General features: G+C 47.6%; 1 long non-coding RNA gene across 2 annotated transcripts; it reads right to left on the reverse strand.

Annotated features, from left to right (window-relative positions):
* Positions 1–1,875: 1,875 nt before the first annotated feature.
* On the reverse strand, positions 1,876–7,860 carry LOC119706242. Of its 2 annotated transcripts, none has more exons than XR_005258463.1 (4): positions 7,726–7,860; positions 5,285–5,353; positions 4,590–4,773; positions 1,876–3,178 (listed from the first exon to the last, which is right to left on the reverse strand). It is a non-coding gene; the product is annotated as an uncharacterized LOC119706242 (long non-coding RNA). The 2 variants fall into 2 exon arrangements; XR_005258464.1 differs by having other exon boundaries at positions 3,455–4,773.
* Positions 7,861–9,716: the final 1,856 nt, after the last annotated feature.

Raw genomic sequence — 9,716 nt, forward strand, 5'->3', positions numbered from 1 at the left:
TGAATGGTCTGAGTCTCCTTGGGACTTCTAATTAGGGCTATCTACATTATAAATTAAAAAAAGAAAAATTATAGACTCTTGTGCAGTGTTAGGATTATGTATGTGCCAGACGTGCTCCTATACAAGGTATTTGTTACCGGGGCACAGGTGGAAGCACCCTGAAATACACATTTAAACCCTTAAAATGCTGAAAAAGGGAGAGCTTCCTTCAAGTGAACCCCTTACAATGAAGAAGTGGGGCAGTAACATCCACCGAAACTGATACAATGGCAAACAAATGGTTTCTGCCCTTTAATTTAGACCCTTCAAGTATTAGGAAAATAGGGGCTTTGCTCACCTTAAATTTCTCATATGATGGATAAAGGGGGATTTTCCCGCCCAGTTCAAGCCCTTAAAAACCCTAACCCTGTCATCCAGTGTGAGTGGCTGCAAATGGAGGCCACTTTCCATGGAAAAAGAAGTAATTTCCCCAGGGTCTGGGTGTCAGTTCAGAGGTGGCTTTTGGGGCTTTAAGGGCATGCAGCGTCCTACTTGCTTCAATCCCCCCAGTTCAAACACGGACAGTGATGGAAGAGGAGTTACTTCCCTCAGTATAAACTCCTTTTGTCCTCATAATTCCCATTTTTTTCTAGGGGCACTTTGGAGAGACTGGCAAGATGAAATCAAAAGTGAAAAGGAGAAAGATTCCCCCCTGCAACTCCATGCACTGGCTCACCTGCTGAGCTCCTGCTGCCTGGCACCGAGGTTTGTCCCTCAGCACCTCCTTTAACCGATGTTCCATGTATCCAAGTTCACATCCAGGTGCTCCCCCAGACCCTGTGAGAAGCTCTCACTGTCATTCCATGAGACAGCTCCCAGGAGCCCACCATAAACCCCTCTCCTCCAGCAGCTTGATGCAAAAGCGAAGTGAGGAAGCCCCTCCTAAAGCAGCCCCCAGCAGAAGCCACCCTCTCCTCACTCTCACAGCTCAACCCTGGGGCTGCTCTGAGCCCTCATCACCCTCACAGCTCACATTTGGGCCTGTTGCCACTCTTGAGTGTGAGGGTAGGGGCAAAAGGGACTTGCTGCTCACTCCCTGGACAGTTCATTGTCTGCAGCTGACACACTGGGGCACTGGACTTTCCTTTTTATGGATAAGAACCCCCATTCTCCTCCAGGTGCCCAAGGAGAACGGGCATTTGGATCCCACCTCCAAAATTCTGTATGTCTGAGGTTAATAATTCCCAAGGAAATTCCCCCCTGATGATAAGCCATGACCTATAAATTTTCCTCTGGAAACATTACTGCCTTGGCTTTCTGTGAAAGTGTTTCAAACATCCACTGAGGATTCAGGGGCTTGGTTGGGTTGTTTATGGCTCATCCTGACAGGCTCAGGCCATCTCTCCCCACCCTCCTCACTACCGCACCCCCAATTTCAGGAATATATAGATACAGTTTATAAATACACACCTTCCCTGCAACTCAGTCCTTCGCTGCACATCCCAGGAGTGGATTTACTCCATCCTTTTTTCCCAACAGTAGCCCTGCAGCACAAATCCCACTTCTCACAAACGCAAACCAGAAATCTGGTACAGCTGTTGGCTCTGAAAGTAATATTCTTAGTACATCTGGCTACATGATTAAAACAGATACATGCATTGTTGGTCATAGAGGGAAAGCTTTTCAGAGGAGAAAATAGCCATTCTGGTCGCACACTTTCATACACCTTCAGAAAAAGCAGAATTAGCACCAACTCCCAAGACCCCTGCTTGAGGAATCCAGCCCTCCTTGGGACACCCAATGCAGCAGACATTGAAAGAAGAGGAGAAAAGCCGAGCTTGGAGTGCGAAAAGAGAACATAAATACATCAGCCTTTAAAAAACCTTCACACAGCAATAGTGAGAAACAGTGACATTTATTGTTTCCTTGCTTTTTGTGATAACATAAATATGAAGGAGAATCACATTAAACACGAGGCACAGGTAGGATTTTACAGGTCTTCGTTTTGGCAATCTGGATGACCAACATCTCTTCCTGCACTAACACCCAGTTTAAATCCATCCTTAGCTCAACCCTTCCTCACCTCCCATTTCCCACCGCTCTGCTCAGGGCTTTGCACCTCATGCTCTTTCTTCCCACAGCATGGCACCGGAACACAGCGAGGTTTTGGCTGGCACTCACGCTCCCACCGAGATGATCGTACCGGGAACTCTTCTGCTTTTCACTGCACCGGCAATGACAACATTTGCTCACAAAAATAAATCTTTTCCGCAATGAACCGCAGGTGCGAGGGCACAAGTCCTGCACAGCAATGTTTTTCAGCCTAAGGACATATAAATACTTTCCAAGGTTCGGATTCTGTTTCAGTGCACCAGAACCAAATGAATCTGCTCTGGCTCTGAAAACATCAGCAACACCAAACACGGCTGCCGGCAAGAAGTACCTCGCTGTTCCTACCTGCCCTGTCCCTCACACCCTGCTTTTTCACGTCCTGCGCTACCGTGCTGCAGACTGCTGGGAGCAAGATTCATCCCCAAGAACCATCACACCGATACCCTTGAATATTTCAACTTCAGTGTGAATATAGGAACCTCCTGAATGCCATTCCCTAGTACACCAACAAGACAAAGTCCTCACCCAGCCCGTGTCTTCATAAAATAGAGTACAAGGTTTAAACAAGCCTCGTGGTTAGAGGGGCATCATCTGCCCAAAAAGCCCAACTCTGCATCCAGATGAAATGAACATCAGAAACAGATCAATGAACAACAGATGCACGGGACACTGTCAGCTTGGACCTGTATTTAAGTCAGCAATGGAAATATGTGGCCCCAAGGTCACACGAGAGAGTGCAAAATAATTGAACGCTGTTTCTAGAAGGTGCCCACATCATTACTTAAAGGTGTGGGTCAATTAAGGAACAATACCAGTAAAGCCCACGGACAAAAAGCTGGCTTTTTTCTTCTTTAAAAAACTCAACTGTCTAAATTATGGTTCAGTAATTCAGGTGAGTTCAGCCTGCCACTTTCTGTTGAAAAAGAATCAGCTAAGTCAACATTCTAAGATATAAACAGCAGTTGAATATATTAAAAAGGTGGGACACACAGTATCATTCTCCCACTGAATGTCGGCCACAGGAGAAGCTTCTCTCTGCCCCAGGAACAGCAAGGAATTTGGGTAGGTGAATGACATCAGAAAATCACTGTAAAATTCAAAGGCAGAAAGAGAAGATCTACCATTAAAAGGCAGAAAAATGGGAAAGGTTTCAGAAAACATCTCTGCAGACCAAATAATTATTATTTCCAATTCCCCAGTGAAAACGGGAACCTGCAGCAATTAGGGCCGCACAGTCCACAGAAGTAAGAACTCAGCACGCATCCGGATAGGCATTTCCAGCATGTGAAAAAAAAAAAAAAAAGGAGAAAGATTTGATTTGTTTTGTTTTAAAGTTACTTTAACTTCTTAAAACCAAACCAACCTTTGCTCTTGATTTTGGCTCACTGACACACACACGGGAAGCCAATGGTCACACAGGCCCTGCTTGCAGAATTCCTGATCCAAACCCTCGCCTTTCCTGACCAGGGCTGAGGGAAATCTGACAGAGGAATAATAAAGAGCTTTTGCTGAGAGTAGTCATCTCCCCTGTCACCCAGCCGCGAGGAGCAGGGCGCTGGCTCGGGGGGCTGCAGTACCGCTCTTTGTCCACAAGGCGGCAGCACTGCTGCTGAGCTCAGCCCGGGGCTGCGACGCGCTTTAAGGACAGGCAGAGAATGGACGCAAAAGTTGCCAGAGCCCTCTTCCCTACAGCGCCAGCAGCTTTTCTTATGGTTTCAGGCACTTGATTGTTTCATTCCCATATAAAAACATTATGGCATTATTTTCAAAAGCTACACGTGCCACACGCCTGTCTGGGTTTCTTATATTCCTGTATATAATATAGTAGGTAGAGGGCTCATTTTAAAATGAGTTTATAAATAAATTTGTCAATATATATAAAAAACTTGACAGGTTTTGGTATTCTACATTCACCCCTTCCTGTGAATCTTCTGGCAGCTTTGGGTCCTTCTGGGGAAGGGCACACAGCATGACGCCCCCTTAACTCCCCACTCACCCGCTCCTCCACCCAGGGATGTTGGAGTGCCCCAAATGAGATCTGAGCCCCTGAGCCTCCACCCCATCCCCCAGCCTTTTTTCCCCACCCACAAAGAAGGCACAAAACGAGTCCCCGGACAGCAGCGTGTTGCTTTAGTAAAGCATTTCCATGTGTACACACCCCCAAAAAGGGGCCCTGCTGCAACAAGAAAGAGCGGCAGCCGCCAGAAGGCCTGAAGTTCCTCCCCAGCTCTGCTGTCACGGGCTGACGGCCACCCCACGACACGGGGGCAGTGTGGCCGGGGACACTGCCGCCGTTCCTGCTCATGCTCCGCTCTGTTCCTGCACTCGGGCTGGCTCATCCCTTCCCTACAACACTGCTGCTGCTGCCCTCGTGACGCTGTGTGTTCAGGCTCCTCGCATGGTCCCAGACTTGATCTTCATTTTCAATGGCTATTATGTATTCCCCCAGTCCCTGTCTTGAGGGGCAGGGGCTTGAAAGAAGTAGGAAGAGAGATTACCATGGAAAACCGAGATGAAAAAATTGCTGAGTATCTCAGCCTTCTCCATGACAGTTGCCTCTAGTTTTCCCGTCTTCCTTATCAGGAGAGCATGGGGAGTGTGATGTGTGCATTTTCTTTCCTCTTCTGTTCAATGTACTCTGTCTTGGCTTTCCTGACCTCATCTCTGCTCCAGGCAGCATCCCTACAATGAAAGAAAAGCATACATTGAAGACAAGTGCAAGGTTACAAGTAATTTGTAAGTCAGCAATTCTAGATTTACTGCCTATTCAAGCACACATATTCCAGAATTTTGCATATTTCACATTCACGGAGGCATGTTGCAAGAATGGCATCCATATTCAAGAAAGGTCCAATACAGCTGCCCTGACCTATAACAACTGGAATTCAGCAACTTATAGTTATAGTGCTAACATTCATAGTAAGAAGTAATGCCAAAGCCAGATGACAACGTAGGACATAAATCTGAAATTTGATATTAAAGCGACGTCTTCCATTTGTAAACTCAAGTATAGCGTTCTTGCTAATAAGGGACTAGACGGACCTGCAGCTGCACAGGGTCTTCTATAGTACACAAAGAAATTAGGTAAGTAGGAAGTACCAGATTTGGAATGTAGAAGTAGAGATTTGCACTTAAAACCTCAGAACCATCAAAAAAATACCCATGATGTACCAGGCATCTAATGTATTCTTACCTTTACTGGCTAATAAGTCTTTTGTGTGGACAGGCTTCTTTACCTTCTTTACCTGGCAGCTGACAGAGGCTGTATGAGGAAGAAAACAAGAAAATCAAAATTAAATTAACAAGACCTGTCTTATGGCTTTTGAAATGTACATTTCCAAATACATGTAGTTCCGTCATCAGTCGTATTCTGGAGAGGCTAATTACACTTGCCACGTATTAAAAAGTCACGGAATTATAAACCTAAGCGTCGTAACTGTATAAAGCCAACATGAAATTAGAAGCCCTGTGTTATAGGTTTCCCACGCTCTTCATTTCATTCTAAAGCTGGAAGCTTTTGGAATGCCACTTATAACATGAGCTGTATCATGGTTTCTGGTTTTACCTCCCAATCACTGCATCAACTTAAGAGGTATGAATGAATGAGCCATGTGTGAAGGATTACCTGTATAATGCATCTCAGTCATACACATGCAGATAGACCACTGAAGGGTTAAGAAGGATGGTGTTCTGAAAGTCTTGGGCTCCCCGACCCTCTTTGCTTAACCCCTTCCTCAGAGTCTGGATGAGATGAAGCGGTCGTGTGGTTGTGTCAGTCCTGACCATTCATTCATCCTCCAGAGGCAAATGCTGGAGTGCAACGACCAAGGCAGTAACCACAGTCTCCTACCGAACCGCATTCAGCCTTTCAGCACTTGAGACACTGCAAATCCACTTCTGCCGGCTCAGGACTTGAGTAAGGGGAAGGCACGTAACAATCAGTGTCATTCAAAGGCGTAGTTCTTCAATGTATAGTCATTATTAATTCAGCTGCTACTATTAATACTATAAAATCTATAATTTTACCACAGAACAATTATAGAGTAATCTGCCACAGCTGCTAAAAACATTAATATGTGGCAGAGAATATAAGTGAAAAAAATCCAGCAATGCACAGCTCTGCTCTAACACGTGGTGTCAGGGCCAAAGTAAGTGACCGGGTCAAACCACAGCTTCCTCCTTTGATTTTCAGAGAGGGAATTTTTGGGGGCGCTTGCTGTGAGCTGGAGGGAAAGTCAGCCTAAATATCCACCTTCTCAAACTGATTGTGCAGTGATTGTCCTTCTCAGCCAATCCACAACTAAGTCCACAAATTTTCACCCCTGGAGGTGGAAAACTGAAAAATGTGGAGCTCTCATTCATATGTTCCACTGCCCTCATCCCACTCACATGATATTGAACTCATACCTTCCATTTCTAGGCTATGTTATAGGGCATGTTTCTTTTTCCCTGGCTTCAAACCTGTCACTTGGCCTCAGTGTCACCATATATATTTAGTCTCATTTACCCTATTTTTGTTTCTTGCTTCTTTTACTGCTCCTTCCACTAGAGGCTCCTTTTTTCTTATCTTATAATGTCTTTCCCATTGCCACTGACCACCTTCAGGACCCTTAGGGTGTCACGTCCATGCGGGGCATGGGCAGTCCAAACAAAACATGCCACTATTCATATTACTTTTAATTGCAAAGAAAGTCGTGGTTATTGCTCCATCATATTACTATTCATAAAGCTGCTAACATCAGTAGTTATTTTTTGGTTATCAGTGGTTTATTACTCGGGATATTGCCTTATAATTTTCTTTAACCTAATTTTAATAGCTCGCTTCATTCCTTTTTTTATTTCTCCTGAGTGCTGTGGGTGGCAAAATATAAGCAGCTTTTGTTTAATTCCCTGCTTACTCTTCAAGGCTTGAACTACTTCACTTACCAAATCTCCTGCTATCTCCTGGTCTATCATTATGCTAGCCAGTGATCCATACCTACAGTGAATTTCCTTTGCTATATTTTTTTTACGATTACAGCTGCTTTATTTCTTTCAGTGGGGATTATTAAACCCATTCCAAAACGATGCACTCGATGATAAGTAGAGACTTTTTTTTTTAATTTAGAGCAGTTTATGTAATGTATTTGTACTCTTTACCAAGGTCACCAGGCTCTCTCATGCGAGAGATGGAAGATTGGTTGTTTTAGTTTGCTGATAGAATTTAAGGGGGGAAAATGAGATGGCAGAAAGCATCTCATGGCAGCAAAGAGCTCCGAACCCCGCTCGGACCAGTTCAGTAAACACAGCCCGCGGCAATGCGCGCGTCGCCCGCGGCCAGGGCCGGCCCCTCGCTCGGGAGGAGCCGCCGCCGCGGTGGCAGCGTCCGAGCAGCCCCGGCAGTGCCGGCCGGACCACGCGCCCGCGGCCGCCCGGGGCAGGCGCTCCGCCCGACCTACTCCAGCCCCACGGCTCTCCAGCGAGCGCAGGCACGGCCACGAGGCGGGCGAGCGGCCGGGGCAGAGCCACGACGGGGGACGGGGCGCCAAACAGCCCTCGCCCGGCGCAGTGCCAGGCCCCTCCTCGCCCCTTCCTCTGCAGCAGGGGGGGACGCGGGCACGCCGGCCAGGAAACATCCCGCGGGGATGCGCTTACTTGGTCGGGGCCCAAGCCAGCTGCCGGCAGCTGGGAGAAGAGCGGCAGCGCGGAGCGGAAGCAGACACGGCTCGGACGGAAGCACCGCAGCACGCGGGAGGGCCCCGCGCCCGCCCCGCGCCCGCCCCGCGCCCGCCCCGCGCCCGCCCCGCGCCCGCCCCGCGCCCGCCCCGCGCCCGCCCCGCGCCCGCCCCGCGCCCGCCCCGCGCCCGCCCCGCGCCCGCCCCGCGCCCGCCCCGCGCCCGCCCCGCGCCCGCCCCGCGCCCGCCCCGCTCTCACGGCTGAGCCGCGCTCGTGTCCTGCCGGTCCTGGGCGCGCTCGGCGGCGGCGTCGGGTGGGTGCTGCCCGGCGGGGAGGAAGGCACGGCGGCTTCGCTGTCCGGAGAGACAGCAGCGTGCGCCCGCCGGTCGGCAAGGCGCAGGTTTGGGGTGGCCAAAAAGTGTTACCGCTGGACACGGGCGCACAAAAAAAAGTGCTCAGTTCTCTGTTCCCGGCCTCCCTCGCCGCTGCTCCCGATTCTGAGAGCGCCAGATACTGAGAAAATACAGATTTGGGAGCCCTGAACAAAACAGGAAAAGGAAGACGTTTAGCCGAAGCCAAGATTCGAGCTGTGAAAAATACATCACTTTTCAGCTTTCAGTTTTGATGGGTTACTTACGTTTGTCTGTGAGTCAAAAAAAACCCTAAAAAACAAAAAAACACAGCAAAAACCCTCCCCAGCATCCAAACACATTTTAAAATGCCAGCTAATCGCTACAAGTGTTGCAACAGCAGAGGAAAAAGGAAAATTAGCAGCCTGTAATTTTTATAGGCTCCTTTGTCACATACGTGCTTAAAATAAATCACCCAAATAGTGGTTTTAATCCCACATTAGTGCATAGAGCAGTTTACTGATTTTATGGCTGATGGTTAGGCTTTATGAACACTTAGTATTTCAGTGCTACAAGGAAGGAAGTGCTAAGCACAGATGTTTGCAAACAGCGATAATAGGGTAATAAATTACTGCAAAGTAAAGACAAGGTCTTGACGTCACAGACCTACTCTCTTATTTATGCAGAAAAAATATCTTCATGCATTCAGTAAAAAGTTATCAGGAATTCCTGGCTGCTGCTGCAGTGGGCAGAGATACAGCGGGCTATGCCTGAACACTTAAAGATTGTTCTGTCATTGTTTGAGCCGGCCTGGTAGAGGTATTTCTCATATCTAATTCTTTTCATTTTCTTTAATTGACAGCTGTAGCTGAAGTCTGATGATTAAGAAGTAGACTTTGGAGATGGCAGAGGCTGGAGGGTGCTGAACTAGTTCTATTCTTTCTTGCAGGGCAAGGCAAAACCATTCTCCTCATCACCGCAACTCACAGGAATTGAAAGCTGGGGAACAACAAGAGGGTTTTAAAGAAGTGAGATGGATGGCTCCAGTAGGAGCACAGGATCTGAGCCCCTTAAGATTAGACCACAAAAATAAAATCCCTACAGGTCTGTGCCTAATTCCTGCTTCTCTCTTTTTACTACCTGTTTCCAGTGTATGCTTGGTCTAGAGTATCAGAACTAGACGATCTGTTTCTGAGACACATCTGAATTTTAGAGCACATGCTCTTCCTAACTAACATCATGCTGCCTGCAGGCTTTTCACATTCTCCTTGCCAGGAAAATATCACACCTACTTTTAAGACATCAATACAAGTCAAGAGCACTTGTTGATCCTCTGCTCATCCAGACAGAGATGATAATTTTGGAGATTCAGTATGGACCTGCTGGGACAAGCAGGGGCTCCAGGCAGCCTCTCTGATGAGAAGCATGTCGCTTCTTGCAGTCACCCTCCTGCGTATTAGCTATTTCCTACCAGGTGAGAGGAGGTGTGCAAATTCTTCTGGCATCAACTATTTTATGGCACACGCCACCTGGGCACATTCCTCAGTGTGCCTCTCGCAGCTGCCAGTTCTCAACGCTACTTAAATAGTTCTCTGCCCGAAAAGAATTTATTGATATTCT

Source organism: Motacilla alba, chromosome 12 (genome assembly GCF_015832195.1).
Source record: "Motacilla alba alba isolate MOTALB_02 chromosome 12, Motacilla_alba_V1.0_pri, whole genome shotgun sequence".
Lineage (NCBI taxonomy): Eukaryota > Metazoa > Chordata > Aves > Passeriformes > Motacillidae > Motacilla > Motacilla alba.